Below are 17154 nucleotides of genomic sequence, written 5' to 3' on the forward strand. Positions count from 1 at the left end.
CTCTCAGCACACTCCCCCATAAATCACATCCTCCAACAGCCAGGTATGGAGCTGCACGGTGAGCTAGATCCGACTCCTACATGATTCTCCACTCCAGGGGCCGGCTCTCCATCAGAACCCAGTACTACAGCAGGTGTCCGGGCAGTTTTGTTAAAAGGATAAATGAGGAGAAACTTACGAAGCTTGAAAATAGATCAATAAAATTTCTCTGTGAATGTGCCGGTCGCCAGAAGAAGCAGAGGAAGCCCAACACATAAGACACATTTTAAAAAGAATCCCTGGTGACGCAGTGGTTAAGAATCTGCCTGCCAATGCAGGGGACACAAGTTCAAGCCCTGGTCCGGGAAGATACCACATGCCGCGGAGCAAATAAGCCCGCGCGCCACAACTACTGAGGCTGAGCTCTAGAGCCACAACTACTGAGCCTGCGTTGTAGTGCAACTACTGAAGCCCGCACGCCTAGAGCCCATGCTCCGCAATAAGAAGCCACCGCAACGAGAAGCCCGCACACCGCAACGAAGAGGAGCCCCCACTCACTGCAACTAGAGAAAGCCTGCGCGCAGCAAAGAAGACCCAACACAGCCATAAATAAATAAATATTTTTAAAAAGAATCATGAAACAAAAGTACCATGCAAGAAAAAACCATCGCAGAGGGTATGTCAAGTGGGTGCATTTCCCAAAGAAAGCTCCTCCCACAACCCCCCAACCCCAGGAACCAAATCAACTTGTGAATTGTTTTAAACTTTAAAGACAAAGGCAGGATTTTTAAAGGGGCCAAGGAGAAAAGAAAGATCAAACTAAACGTTGGAAGAATTCAAGCCAATCTCAGCCTCTTTCGCAGGCGGCAGGGCAAGAGCATTGCTCAGGAGGAAGCTGTACCAGGCGCACAGAACTGGAATTCCTGGCCCCCAGCTGGCGGGCACAGCCAAGGTCAGATCTCCAGGTGGGAAGACCATTCATTAGAGGAAGCAGAGACAGACAAGAGCACAGAGCTAACTAGACAAAGAGGGGAAATCGAGAGTTTAGAAGGGGCAAGTAGATCTTCACTTTGACAGTATCCACACTTAATCACATAAAGTCAACACCGTCAGGAAATTAAACACACGCTCTGAGAGACCATGAGGTGTAAAGATGAAATTTTTACCATTTTACGGCAAATGTCTAACCCTTCCCAGGGCTTAACACGTCTGTTTTCCTACAGTTAACCTTTTTTTTATTATCTTTCAAATTACATTTGTATACCCTTAAATATTTCAACCCACCTTTCTGGACTAGGCAAGATATATATCATTTAAAAATCTAGTATTTCATCAAGTAGCCCAGACTCCCAAGATATAAAGAAGTACGAATCGGAAATAAAATAGAGGGACAACTCTGAAAACTAAACTTACATCCTGTGCAGAAAAGGGGCTCCCCCTTTATTTAACTCATTCCACACACATTTACTTAATGCTGACAGTGGGTTTGACATGACACTTGGCTGTGGAAAAACACGTGAAAGAGGCAGAGTCCCAGCCCCAGTGAGATTATGAATAAAGTTGGTAACTGAGAGAGGAAACGCATTTTTTTTTGAATTTTATTTTATCTATTTTTTTATACAGCTCCCACATACTGCCGTTCCCTCAGACAACTCCCATGTTCTATGCCGTGCCTAGTGTATCTCTGGTGCAGAACTTGGTACCAGAAGTGATTCCAGGAAACAGACTCGTAAGGATAAGTTCTCTGAATTGGTTCTGGTTAGCTGTGATGGGTCCTCTAATTTGGTTAGATTTAAAGGTATTAATGACCATGTTTCCTGTGGTAAAGAGGTCATTGGTGGCCCACGGCAAACAGTGGTAAACAGCTACTTAAATTCTCACCTGTAGACATCTGTTATCAAGTGACTGTAGAAGGCAAGACTTGAGGTGACCAGGTGATTGCTGCCATGGAATGTTTTGGTGACAATAGGAATTGAATTGCGTTGGCTGGTTTCCCCCAGCTGTGCTTGGGAGAAAGAAATCAATATGCTCAGGGCTTTAAATTCTCACTCAAGTTCTGCTAAAGGTACCTGAACATCCTGTGATTGACCCAAAAGAAACTTTTATCACCTGTGGCCACCAAGATTTCTGAAAACAAGACCCAAAGTCTGAACTCACAGGTGGTTAAACTACACAGCAAGTGAATTTCAACCTCTCAGCCTCTTAGGTGAAACCTCGGGCTCTTCTTCGGAAGGGGTGGTACACTGAAAATCCAACGAGGACACGTGGAGAGATTCTGATGAAGCTGGAGACCTTGAACCCCTAAATCCTGCCAAGTCTCCTTTTCTAAACGAAGCGGCCCTTCCACTCGTGCCTCAGGAGGCTGGCCTCCCCTTGTGACAGCCTCCCCTGAGGTTGTCAGCCACCTTGCAAGGGACTACTGACTCTCCTGGGCACCCACCCCCCTTCCCATTGCTGACCTATAACCAGACTCAAGTTCAAACAGGGCCCGAAGAACAAGGGAGGAATTGTTACTTGTGAGGAGGTGTCACACATGCCAAAAGAATTGCATGATTTTTTTTCCAATTTATAAATATAGATACATTTCTCTATATAGAGAAATCTGGAGAACACATGTGCAAATGGAACTTAAGGGTATTAGAGCGTGAGATGTAAGTGCTGGATTAAGTAGAAGTTATTGAAATGGGCTCACCAAGTAGAGATCCTGGACTTGTGTGTTAGCTCTAATGGCTAGCAGTAGCTCCGAAAGCCTGCTGGGCTGACTGACTGAACCCCAGGATGGTCTACACTAACTCGAGCTGAAATGCCCATCTTTCTTTGGTACACTGTAGAGGAAGCTCTCCAAAGGCTTAGGGAGACTAGAACGTGAGAACGAATTCTTATATGAGACCTGCTCCCTCATCCACTAAGCCTACCACCTAGAGGACACTCCCTTCGCGAAGGATGTAAGAAGTCTATTCAGAAGGGGAAGCCCTGCACTGTTGGAGAACTCTGTAGTAACTATACTCTAAAGGCCAGGAATGGCCATGGGAAATACTGCCTCCAAACTGGGCTCCCTGAACCCACTGGGGATGATGGATCCCTGGGTGACAGGGGACAAGTGACAAGGTGGGCATGGTTACTTTGTGGGCAACAGAGCTGAAGCAGTAATCAGAATGATTTGACCTGCAGAGATCTTTGGTGTGGCTAGCTGATCATGGTGGTCCTAAAACAGAAATAGAGGGGCAGCCTATTATCGTTTTACTTGACTTATGTTAAGCAGAAAAGCTTTAAGTATGGTTAACAGAAGTCTAACGTAAGTTACTAGGATGGAGAGTTCCAGTCCCTCAACCAATTCTCAGATTTGAACCAATGCACAGATCCAGAACGTCTGGAATGAAGAGGCCAAGTCCCCTTGAGGAAGGACTTGTGACTATGTGATGGGAAAGGGAAATAATCAGGCTTTTCAGGGATTAATATTAGCATTAGTTCCTAGATTCCAGCTACCCCTGTGGAGCAGGGGCTCATGGCAGTGAGGTGATCACAGTGGGTCCAATGGGTCCCCAAGTCCGCCCTGTAGGTATTTCAAGAATGTATACTGGAATAAACATGGAAGCTGGAAGAGTCCCCCACACTGGTTTCTGATCTGGGGAGTGAGGGCTGTCCTTGTAGGAAAAAACAAGTGGAATAGTCATTTGAAGATTTGGTTACTGCTTTAGCTGGGTGGCAACACCTTACAGGGCAGAGGCAATGCTCTCCAGGATGTGGAATACGCTTTAAATCACTAACTGATATATTTTACCTATAGCACGATTTATGGGGACAGGAATCCAGCAGCAGAGATGAGAGTGGCTTCTTTCACTGTTACCCCCAGTGAGTCACTAGTGAAATGTCTGCTTTCTCATCCCCATCACTTTGAGCTCTGTTGCCAAGAGGAAAATGCTTATGCCAGGGACACAACTATGGTTCCATTAAACTGGAAGTTGGGGCGGCCACCTGGCCACTCTGGGCTCTTCATGCCAGTGACTCAACAGACAAAGAAGCGGGGTTAGCTGGGGTGATGACTCCTGACTTACAAGAGGAAATCGGGTGCTACACAAGGTGGGTAAGGAGGAGCTCAGGGAATGCAGGCAATCTCCTGGGCTGCCTCATAATATACTCCCACGTCCTGTGATTAAATGGAAAAAGACAACAACCCAATGATCCAGAATCTAAAGTTTGGAGTCACCTCACCAGGCAAAGAACCATGACCACTTGAGGCACTTACTAAGGGGCAGGGAATGTAAAATGAATCATGGAAGAAGGTCAGTTATAAATACCAGCTATAAGCACATAACCAGATTCAGAAAAGAAGATGCAAGGAGTTATGAATATTTTTCCTTACTTTGATATGAATATATTTTGTATGTATTTTTGTTTGTTTGTTTGTTTGTTTGTTTGTTTTTTTGTGGTACACGGGCTTCTTCACTGCTGTGGCCTCTCCCGTTGCAGAGCACAGGCTCCGGACGCGCAGGCTCAGCGGCCATGGCTCACGGGCCTAGCCACTCTGCGGCATGTGGGATCTTCCCAAACCGGGGCACGAACCCATGTCCGCTGCATCGGCAGGCAGACTCTCAACCACTGCACCACCAGGGAAGCCCTGGTATCTTATTTTTATTAGTCATAGTATATTGGGATCAAATGTGATCATATACAGAAAAACACTTTGTCAACTGTTAGACATTATAAATAAAATGTGTTGATGTGTTTATGATTGAAAGAGACAGAGAGACAGAGACAGAGAGAGAGAGAGATGTGTACTGACTGTCAAGTCCTTATGGTGTGGACTGTGGTGGCTTTGTCCTGTGTTAACTTAGCTGTGCTGGAAGTGCATTTCCTGGAATGTGTGGTTTCAGGCTAGAGTTGGCTGCGAGAGAAACTGACTCAGGTTTGCAAGGCAAGTAGTCCTGCTTCCTCTCTGAAGGTCAGTGTAGGTGGATCTGCTCCTTTGGTTGAATCCTGACTGGTAAGAGTCCCTCCCTGTAACATCTAGCATATTTTTCTCTGTGGACAGGACAGGGGGTGGATTCTTCCTCCTCGTTTCCATAAAGGGGACTCTCACTTTATTCTCCAAGATGACTGAATGTTGGAATGACTACAGTTGGCCTTTCTTCCCTTCATCCTGTTTAGTCCCCGCCCCCATGTAGAGGAGCAGCCAATCTGATTGGTGAGCACCAGACGTCCTTTGACCAGAGTCCCACTGCTGGGTGAGGTCACTGTCAAAGGCCACTGCTCATATGGGGCACATTCTCTTACCCTCTCAGACAAACACACTCTTAAGACTAAAGATACCCTTCTCTTCCTCTTCATGTTCCTGTTTGGTGTTGGCTACCAAAAGGGAGTTTCCAGGTGTAATTTTGTGAGGAAGGTTAAGAGATTCAGCCCCCTCATCCAACATAACGGTTACTGGAGAGGGAGGGAGGGAGGGATGGAAAGAGAGAGGGAGAGAAAAAGTGTGTGTGTGTGAATGTTTAGCAGTTTATAAATATAAAAGGTAATCAACAAAATTAAAAAGCGTTCCGTTTTGTCTAGGTTTCAAAACAGCAAACATTAGCTTATTTATTTTCTAAAAAAATCTCGTCTGCTACAGCAGGAAGAGAACAGTGAGCTGTTCATCTTAACCTTTTGGAGTTTTCATTGAGCTTTTTTTAGTATTGAAAATAATGCAACTTCAGAAAGAAGCTTAGGAAGCATGACTGCTGCTTTATTTATATCAAGTGATAGATTTTTTAAATTGTGAAATGGATCTTCATACAAAAGAGTATAAAAACATAGTTACTATAATACGATAAACCAACTATACTTCAATAACAAAATAAAATGTCTAAAGAGTATAGTTAAAAAACCACAGCTACAGTTTAAAGAATCATTATGAGGTTATTTAATGTTAAGAAATGGGGACTTCCCCGGTGGCACAGTGCATAAGAATCTGCCTGCTAATGAAGGGGACATGGGTTCGAGCCCTGGTCTGGGAAGATCCCACATGCTGCGGAGCAACTAAGCCCGTGCGCCACAACTACTGAGCCTGTGCTCTAGAGACCAAGAGCCACAACTACTGAAGCCCACTTGGCTAGAGCCCGTGCACCGAAACAAAGAGAAGCCCCTGCAATGAGAAGCCCGCGCACCGCAATGAAGAGTAGCCCCCGCTCGCCGCAACTAGAGAAAGCCCGTGTGCAGCAAGGAAGACTCAATGCAGCCAAAGATAAATAAATAAATTTAAAAAAAAAAAAGAAAAGAAAAGAAATGCCAATACCTTAGAAGCTCCTGTGAGTTACTCCCCAATTGCATAATCCCTCACCCACAGAGGTAACCATTATACTGTTTTGTTTTAATCATTGTTTTTACTTTTCACCACTCATGCATCTATCCCTAAACTAGTGTCAGGCACAAACCTAGCTATATAAGGACAGGGCAATGTGGCTCCTGTTAGATGAAACCTCCCAAGGGAAACCAAGCTGAACTGAGTCTTTCCGTCAGAGTCTGGGAGCAGTTAACTGGGCGCACAGTTAACACAAGCCTAGAGCAGAGGAGAAGCTGGGCCAAACTTGCTGGAAAAATCTCATCTGTAGATTAAAAAAATAATAAGGTAGGCAGCTGGGATCCTTAGGCATAAGTCTTCAACATATCATGAGTCACACGTATCTGGAACAAATGCCCTCTATGTCTGTCATCACAGGACCTTCATCTATTATATTTGCCTCTGCGATGGGTCCCCTCTTGTATTTCATATCTTCCTCTTTCTGGATCTATTCTCTCATTTTTAGTGAAGCACACCCCAAAGCACATTGTTGAGAAAGGGTGCAAGGGAAGTACATTTTTTGATACTCTGAATATTTGAAAATATCTTATTCTGCCCTTACTCTTGGGTGATAGTTTCGCTGGGTATAGAATTCCACATTGAAGATAATTTCCCTTCAGCATCTTTAAGACCCTGCTTCATTGCCTTTTAGCTTCCAGCTGCTGTTGAGAAGTCAAAAGCCATTGTGATTCCTGAAACTTTATAAGTGATCTGCGTTTTCTTTGGAGGCTCTTGGAATCTTCTCTTTGTCCCTAGTGTTCTGAAACTTCACAATGATATAGTTCACCCTGAGTCTATTTTGAACTATTATGCTAGGCATCTGGTTCTTTTTTTTCCAATCTGGAAACACAAATCCTTTACCTGATAATTTTGAACCATCAACTGAGAATAAAAATGAAGCTTCTACATACCTAGAAAAAGGCTGACTTTATAAAACCAGTTTAAATCTGTCTGATTAATCAGTGACAAACGGCCTCAGTCTTATATCAATGATAACTTGCTTCATTGAGCACACCTCTAAAAACCAACCAACCCGTGATAGCCACTGAAGGTTAGTCAATCAGTAGCCAACTTACTCTAGTGAAGTGTTGCCTTGGTAAGCACACTTCCAAGGCTAACATAGCCTAACCCTACCTCTAAAACCATGACAATCCGCACATTATCCCTGACTCCAAAACTTTACATAAATACTGCCGTCTGCTTTGCTTTTTGGTGAGATGGCTCGTAACTAGCATGCCTTTTCATTACTTAAGCTAATAATGAAGCAAACCCCTGTGTATAACTCCCTAATCATATATTCGCTCACCCCCATATGTCACTATTACTTTTTGTTTTAATCTTTTTTTTAAACTGTTTACCACCTACGTGTGTACCCCTAAACTGAGTATCTGGCGCCAACCTAGCTGTGTAAGGAAAAACTAACACAGCGTCTGTTATATGAAGACTCCCAGAAGTTGAGCTGGGTGGAGTCTCTTGGCCTTAGCTTTCTGTCTCAAATGTTAAGTGGCAGCCTTTTTCTTTTACATAACTATGGGTTTGAAAAACAATGACCAAGTGCTCACTCACACTTCAGATCACTCTCGCATCAGAAACTGACACGAGTGTGGACGTGTTACTGTTTACAACTTATGTTGGACATTTCAGGTCCCATTTGTGGTTCTCCTCCTCCAGAGTCTCTGGATTGCTTGCCCCAGTCTTGGTTCTCCTCAGCTTAAAACTCCCCTCCAGCACCATGCCAAATCTAATAACGCCTTCTGGAAGACCTCCACCTCTTCATGGGACAAGAGCAATCAGTTATCCAAAGAGAAAGAGCGCTGAATGGGTCATCGGGACACTTGGGTTCAAGTCCCAGTTCAGCAAATAATCAGTGAAGTGACCTTAAGCACATGTCCTCATGTTCCTAACTGTGCTTCCGTTTTCCTGGGAAATAAAGCTTGAACCAAATCAATAGCTCTCCACCTTGGCTGCACGTGAGAATCATCTGGCAACTATTTTAAAATACTGACTCCTGAGACATATCCTAACCAATTAAATCAAATCTCTGAGGGTGAGGCCTGGGCTTCAGTATTTAAATCTCCCACATGATTCTAACGTACATCCAGGGTTGAGAGCTTCGACCAGATGACTTCTGAGGGACCATTCAGGGCTTAGACTTGGAATTCCAGGAAGTATTGTGATACGTAACTGAATAGGTCAGAAATTATGTTGGTAGGACTCTGTTTGTTGGGTTTCTAAGAGAATAAGAAGCATGTAAAAGGCACAACACAAGAACATCTATGATGCAGTTTGTCTATCTGACACATATTGATGAGCAGTATGCATAATGGAAGCTTGTAGAAATCAATGAACACAAAGCGCAGACTGTAATCTTTTCTCAACCATGCCTGTAACTGGTGACTGTAGTTGCGTGTGATGAACATGGTGGGCAATAGCCATTAATCACCCTCTAGCTTACTGAGGCTCTATGTGTTGGGAGAAGGGGTAGCTCCAGCTTGTCAGAACCTCAGTCTAAGCAGCTGAAAGGCACGGTGACCACATCTCCAGGACCCCTCGGGGTCCCTTCTGAAGCAAAGGTTGCACCCAGACTTGGACATCATTAAAGACATCATCCTTGTAGTCAACACTAATTGAGGTGGCTTCCGAGTGCTCCCCAATGTCTGGCTCTGACACCCAAGAGGGGGCAGGCCTCTAGGGGCCATGTCTGAACTCTGTGATTTTGCCCTCCAGGAATCTTTTTTGCAAAAGTGGTTTCTTGGGAGAAAGTCCACTCCTCCTGTTTCTGAGATCCTTGAAGCGGTTCTGTTACATGCCCATCTTGCACCCAGGTTGTTTGGCTCTTCCTTTGATTTTTGTGAGCCATCCCAGTATCCTTCAGACAAAGTTCCTTTTTCATTTAACTTAGTTTCTATGGCTTGCAACCCAAAGAATCTTAACTATTACAGGTCCCATCCTCAAATAATACTAACTTCCACTTATTGAATACCTGGTATTCACCAGGTACTTAAATATATTATTGCTAATTCTAAAAACAACCATATGTCCCAGGGTTGCCCAAATAAGAAAATTGAGTTTTGAGTAATTTGCTCAAAAACATAAAGCTAGTAAGCAGCAGAGCCAGGATTTGAATTTAATTCTAACTGAAAATGCTATTTTTTCCCGCTATTCCATGCTAAAAAAAAATTTTTATTATCTAATGACTAGTCTTTCTACTACCAACTTCTACCCATATCCAAACTCACTCATACTAGTCTCTGAGTAAACCTCACAGAGAGGATGGGGAAGGGCGTGGGAGATTAATCTGTGCCCCACATGCACCTATCCTTTCTCCTGACGACAGGAGCTTGCTGGGGTCAGAGCCAGGCTCTCAGCACTGAGGGCTTGTGGATGCTTAGCCAATACTAATTCATGGAGATGATAGGAACAGAATTCATGTCTCAAACTTCAGCAAATGAAGATTCAGCATCAGGAAACTTGCAACTTGCATGGACATCCCAGAATAGATGTAGATGAGGATCCTGTGATTGATGAAGAATATTGCTGGAAAGGACCACAGGAGTTGTTTCCTTTTAACTCCTGCTTTTTTTTTTTTTTTTCCAGTTGGGAGAACTGAGGCCCAGGAAGAGGAGGACTGAGAAGGAAAGGGTAGCCAGGCTGTCCTCAACGTTGTGGCTAAAGCAGCCAGACCTCTACATCTATGGATTTTTCCCACTGGCTTATCCCCCATCGTCTGTCACCTTAATATCCCTATTTCTGATGGCAGTGCTGCTTTTGAAAGGGAGGAGTCAGATTTAGAAATTGGCCTATCTTTATCCCCCATGACCTGACTGTGTACATTTCTACCAGGTTTTGTCCTCAAGGCACCCTGGCTCTGAGAAGGAAGTCCTCATCTTCTCACATAGAGATCCTGTAATCATCTCTTTCTCTCTGGGGATCCTTATTTTCTTATTAGACTTCTGAAATGCAGGTGTTCAGAAGTGAGAGAAAACTGATGTAGTGGCATCTGAGAGACAAGAATCCCAGAAGGATTTGGATTTCAGATGGACACCCTCAGTGTCACAGGTGATGTTCCCCTGATGACTACATGCTGGCAACGCTGCTCGGGGAACCCAGCCCATCAGTCTCTCTGCCTCAGATGTTGGCAGACGTGGAAGCTTCCTGAGACCTGAGAATGTACAAACTTCTCACTGGTGAAACCACCCACTGCTTCCTTCAAAGGGTCACTGCAGATCGAAGGGGGTCCCCAGACTCGGGAAGATGTGACACACGCCCGCTCACCGTGCCTCACATCACTGATTTCAGCATGTCTGTGGCAGACAGAGTCCTGCCTCAGGGTACAGAGGAAGCCTCTACTTTTCTGCCTCCGGGCTTTCTCCAGGGCTGTAGGACTTAGTCCACAGCTAGGCACAGCCAGGAAATGCTGGGGAGTTAATAACCGAAAGGGCAACTCCCAACTACTGGGGGACAGAAGCCAGTGGACAAATATCCCAGGCTTCCATCCTTCAAAGGGACAATTCTGAGGTATATTCTATATGGTTCCCTAGGGTGGTTCTTGCAAGATTGAACCCCAGTTTCCCACTGTGGTGCCCAGCTCACTCAATAATGCACTTAAAAAAAAATTACAGCAAATTATATATACACACATATATATGTATATATACTTAAAAAGAGTTAAAATGGCATACTCTGTTTATACATATACATTTATATTATATATTTTAATATTTTATATTGTTTATATATTTTATATTATATATTTCAATATATGATAAAGTATGCCATTTTAAGAGTACAATTCAGTGGTATTAATTTCATTCACAACGTTGTGTCACCATCACCACCACTGATTTCCAAACCGTTTCCATAATAACCCTGTACACCTTAAGCAAGATATCCCTCATCCCCTTCTACCCCCAGCCCCTGGTAACCTCTCGTCTACTTTCTGTCACTATGACTTTGCCTTTTTAAGAGATTTCATATAAGTGGATTCACATAATATTTGTCCTTTTGTGTCTGGCTTATTTCACTTAGCATAAGGTTTTCAAGATTCATCCATGTTGTAGCATGGATCAGAACTTCACTCTTTTTTATAGCTGAATAATTTTCCATTTGTATGTGCAGACCACATTTTGTTTAGCATCTGTTGATAGACACGGTTGTTTCCACCTTTTGGCTATAGTGAATAATGCTGCTTGAGTCTCTCTTCTTAACTCTTTTAGGTATATATCCAGGAGTGAAATTCCTGGGTCATACAGTAACTCTGTATTTAACTTTCTGAGGAACTGCCAAACTATTTTCCATAGCAGCTGAACCGTTTTGTATTTCCACCAACAATGTATGAGTTCCAATTTTCCACATTTTTGTATTGTTATTACTGTCATCCTAGTAGGTGAGAAGTGGTATATCATTGCGGTTTTTATTTGTATTTCCCTAATAACTAATGATATTGAGCATCTTCTCGTTTGCTTATTGGCCATTTGTATATATCTTTAGAAAAATGTCTGAGTCTTTTGCTCATTTTTAATTGGGTTGTCTTTTTTTGTTGTGTTTAGGAGTTATTTATATATTTTGGATATTAAACACTTATCCAATATATGGTTTGCAAATATTTTTTTCTCATTCTGTAAGCTGTGTTTTCACTTTGATAATGTCCTTTGCACAAAAGTTTTTAGTTTTGATGAAGTCCAATTTACATACTTTTTTCCTTTGTTGCTCATGCTTTTGGTATCATATCTGAGAATCGATTATGAAATCCAGGGTCATGAAGATTCACCCCTTTCTCTAAGAGTTTTATGGTTTTAACTCTTATATTTAGGTTACTGATCCATTTTGGGTTAATTTTTATATAGTGTGAGGTACGAGTCAAACTTCACTTTTTGGCATTTGGAAATCCAGTTTTCCCAGCACCATTTGTTGAATTGACTATTCTTTTCCCTTGAATGGACTTGGTACCCTTGCTGAAAATCAACTGACTATAGATTTATGGGTTTATTTCTGGACTGACTCTCTATTTCATTGGTCTCTGTGTCTTTCTTACACCAATACCACTGTTTTAATTACTGTAGCTTTGTAGTAAATTTTGAAATTGGGAAGTGTGTCTTCCAACTTTGTTCTTTTTTTAAGATTGTTTTGGCTACTCAGGGTCCCTTGCAATTCTATATAAATTTGAGGATCGGCTTTTCTATTTCTGCTGAAAAAGACTTGGAATTCTGATAGTGATTGTGTTGAATCTTTACACTGCCATCTTAACAATACTAAATCTTCCAAGCCCTGAACAAGGGATGTCATTCCATTCATTTAGGTCTTAAGCTTTTTCAGCAACTTTTTATAGTTTTCAGCGTACAAGACTTTCATCTCCTTGGTTAAATTATTCCTTGGTATTTTATTCTTTTAGATACTATTGTAAATGAATTTGCTTTCTTTTCAGATTATTCATTGCTGGATTATAGAAACACAACTGATTTTGGTGTGTTGATTTTATTTCCTATAAACTTACTGAATTTGTTTATTGCTTCTAATAGCTTTCTTATTGTTTCTTTGGGGTTTTCTATATATAAGATATGTCATCTGTGAATAGGGATAATTTTACTTCTTCCTTACCAGTTTTGATGCTTTATATTTCTTTTTCTTGTCTAATTACTCTGGCTAGAATTTCCAGTACAATGTTAAATAGCAGTGGTGAAAGCAGGCATTCTTTTCTTCTTCTTGATCTTAGAAAACTTTCAGTCCTTTTACCATTGAGTATGCTGTTAGCTGTGGGTTTTTCATAAATGCTGTTTATCATGTTGAGGAAGCTCCTTTTCATTTCTAGTTTTCTGAGTTTTTATCATGAAAGGATATTGGATTTTGTTAAATGTATTTTCTGCATCAATTCAGGTGATTTGGGATTTCTTCCCCTTCATTCTATTAACATGGTTTATTACATTGATTATCTTATGTTAAACCACCCTTGCATTCCTGGAATAAATCACACTTGCCCATAGTGTATCTTTTTAATATGCTGTTGGATTTGGATTGCTAACATTTTGTTGAGGATTCCTGCATCTATAGGCATAGAAGATAATGATCTATAATATTCTGTGTGTGATGAATCTTTATGTGGCTCTGTTATCATGAATGCTAGCCTCAAAAATGAATTAGGAAGTGTTCCCTCTTTTTGTATATTTTGGGAGATTTTGAGAAGGATTGGTGTTAATTCTTCTCTAAATGTTTGGTAGAATGCACCACTGTAGCCATCAGGTCCTAGACTAATAGTATATTCTTTATTACTTTTCCCTTATTCCAGTTTTTCTCTCCCTGTTCCCTCACTTCTTCAACCAGGGATCACCTTCCAAACAAACTCACTGCACCCAAATCTTGCTTCAGCCTCTGCTTTCAGGGGAATCCAAACTAAAAAAATATATAATATAAATGAGAGATTTTATCAATATATGAAAAGGTAAATGTTGTGTGAAAGAACATAACTCATTGGACAATCCAGGGAGATGGAGAGAAGGGGAGAGGGCTTTTCTACCCAACACTGGTGAACTAGGTATCATTATGATGGGCTGGAGATTGGAGATTCAAGAGAGAATGCTGAGACTTCCAGGAAAACTGGATGCAACAAGATGAGAAATAGCTGGATGTGCTACTTAAGAGTGGAAGAGCTGGAGAAGGGGTCAGAGCCCATTAAAAAGAAAAAAAGTAGACCACACAAGAGGAAGAAATTTCGGGGAAATGAAGGACACACTGGTCAAGATGGAAGACTTAGTCTCCAGCCACTGAACTAGGCAAAGGGTAAAGGCTAGTGGAGGAATTTCTATGGGAAGAGAACAGGGTGAGCTGGTAGATATGGTGGGGAGCCGTGGCAGCCCTGAGAATATGCCCTGCAGACCTCCAACTGCAGGGAACTTAGTTGTCCAAGGGCCCCCACCGCTGTGCTCTGAAATCCAATATCATGTTTGCACCAGGGCAATGCTGCATGTTTCAACAGGCTGCTCCCAAACTATGACTGAGCGCAGCAGGGATACTAAGCAAGTCCCGAGAGACGCAGACTCCTCTGACAGGGGACTTTGGCTTGAGAACAACAGCCTTGCCAAACCCCTTTAGAGTGCGTGGAGGCCTAGGGTGTTTCCAGCTAACCTTCCTTCTCTCTCTCCTTCATTCAGGGCCAGTCTTACTTTGCAGTCTGATAGCTCTTCTGGCCTCTCCTAGCTTCCCTCCTCATCTTCTCCTTTAGTAGGTGTCCCCCCTATACTAAAACCCTTGCACATTTAATTCTATCCTAGCATCTGCTTTTTGAAGGACCTGAACTAGACATTGTCTGAGACATGTCCATTTTGACCCAAAGTTAAGGAGGTGGACCTGGTGTCTAGGCAGAAAGAGGCCTTGGTTCATTAGACATCATGGGGAGCAAGGAGACTCTGCTGGCCTGGGACAAGAGAGGGGTGATCCAGAAAGAGAGGGCAGTGGGAGGACAGTCCCAAGGACAGAGAGACAGAAAGAGCCAGTGACTGGGAGGACTCTGGAAACAGCACAGCTGAGACAAGCCCACTGAATGCATGAACTGGTGCTAAGTCACTTGGGTGAGGTGTTTCATACTCCTTATCTCTGTTCTGCATGGTTGGTGCCCTGAGGTCACCCACACTGTATTAAAAATAGCTGTGTATACTCCAGCGACTGACAACACTCCTGTCCATCTTTCCTTTTCAGGTGGTGGCCACAGGCATTTACAAAGCACAGAAATGCCAGGCACCCGGCCTAAGGGACACCTCCAAACCCCACCCATCTGCCTCAGGGATGCTTCCGGAACATCTCAGACTTCTTCCCACCTCTCCCCTGAAGCATTTTAGATCAGCCCTGTCTCTCTGTGCCTCTTTCTTTAGGTTGGCGGGAGATCACCCTCCATGGAAAAGTATTTTTTAGATCTCCAAGAAACACAAAGTCGGTGGAAGGCTTTTTAGGTGCCCTTGAAGCCATTCCTTTCAACTTCTGAGGGTCAGGCTAGCCTGAGCATCCTTTGGAAAGATGTCTCCACAGGGGAATTGGGCTCCTAACCAGGCAGGGAGGGCTTGGCTTCTGAGGGCTCAGATGGGAGAGCTGACACCCTGCCGTTTTCCAGGGTTAGAAAGCAGGACGTGGGACTTCCCCTGGGAACTTCCTGCCTCCTCAGAAAGCCTTCTGGATCTCAATATACCCAGAAGGAAAAGGGTTACCTGATTAAGCATCTGAGGCTTTCTCAAGACTGACAAAACCATCCAATATGTCCACGAGACAGAACATTTTTATTTGTGAACAGGTGCAGATAACTTCATAGAAATCACTGAGCCAAAGTGATACATTGAGCAGGTGAGTCTCCAAGACTCAGCCCTGTTGGTGGAGTGAGCATCCTTGTTTGAAAGGGAGAGTCCTCACTGGACATGTGTAGAAGGGGGTTGGTGGCTCAGGGGCAGAGGTTGGTGAAGGAACGTGTATCAGCCAGGTTCTGTGCAAGAGATGGAAAGGGATCGAACACGTGGGATTAGGTGCCTAAACATCTCAGGAAGGGCTGGAACCATACGGGCTTCAGCCTGGGTGCAGGACCCTGGAGCTGACCTACCAGTGGAACTGTCCCGAGGCCACCACTGTTGGTCCCGGCTGAGTTCAAGATCACACCCACAGCTGTGATGCAGGGTCCAGGAATCCAGATTAGGGAAGCCAGCCCTGCAGCTGTGCCCGTGTCATGAACCACTCTCGATGCTGGTAATCAGGTCTGCAATGTGCTTTTTCAGGCACTGTGTCCACCACAGCTGCTTCTCAACACCCAAGAACATGAAGAATGGGCATTTGAGTGCTGCTGTAGGGGGAAAAGTCACATCTGCACAGCCTCCTTTTCCAGCAGGGAAACAGCTAAAAGCAGCAGCGAGGCAGCCTCCACATCACCTTTGTCCCCCAGGTCTTGGGCAAGAACAAGGAATTAGAGAACTTAATTCCCATGCAGAATAATAGCTACAGAGAAACCTAAGGAATGTAATTTTTAGCTTTCCAGCCTTTGCAGTGCAGGGAGACACCCTAAGAGTAGGGCCGAATGGAGGGTGGACCAGCTGCTCCACAGCGCCCCCCGACAGGAGGCCTCCTACATTAGGAGGAGCCTGTGGGCATGTGTAAAGCCCCCTCAGGGGCTGCCCATTCTCTCACACCTTCTCCATTCTCCTCTCAGAAGGCCTCATGGAGACCCAATATGGCTGGATCCAGTATGCCTCATGTCATATCAAAACCCACTGGACAATAAATTGTATACAGATTTGATTTAGTAATTTTATGGGGTGTGTGTGTGTATGTGTGTGAAAGAGAGAGAAGGAGAGAGAAGAGACACAGACACTGGCATTTTTGTTCTCTGGAGTAATGTTGATATTCAACTGTTCGAATAATTTCATGTCCCGAAGATAACAGAGGTTTTGGATACACACAGACCTGGGTTTAAATCCCAGCTCTGCCACTATGTGACTAGTCGCTTGTCTTTTCTGAGCTCAGTTTTTTCATCTGTAAAGCGGGACTAGTGATATTGACCTCACGGGGTTATAGCGAGGAACAAAGAGATAAACCCTGGCAAGTTCCTGGTGCAGTGCCCGGCACACGTACACAGGGGCTCTAATGACTACCCTGCTGTCCCAGTTAATACATTTGGCAGGAATTGCCAATGCCTATGCCAGGAAATTGACTGTCCGTCTGATAAATATCAATTGTCTCATGGTGTTTGAGAAGGAGACGTGATGAGATTTCTTCCCTCGTGCTTCAGGGAGCCCTCCATAGACCCTCATCACCTGGTGTTCTAGGTGGCACACCTTTCCAGAGATCACCTCTTCCAAACAGAAGGGGTCACATGTGCAGCACAGTGAGGAGAC

This window comes from Aethalodelphis obliquidens, unplaced genomic scaffold, assembly GCF_003676395.1.
Source record: "Aethalodelphis obliquidens isolate GAN/ISIS:26980383/991018 unplaced genomic scaffold, ASM367639v1 scaffold31, whole genome shotgun sequence".
Taxonomy (NCBI): domain Eukaryota; kingdom Metazoa; phylum Chordata; class Mammalia; order Artiodactyla; family Delphinidae; genus Aethalodelphis; species Aethalodelphis obliquidens.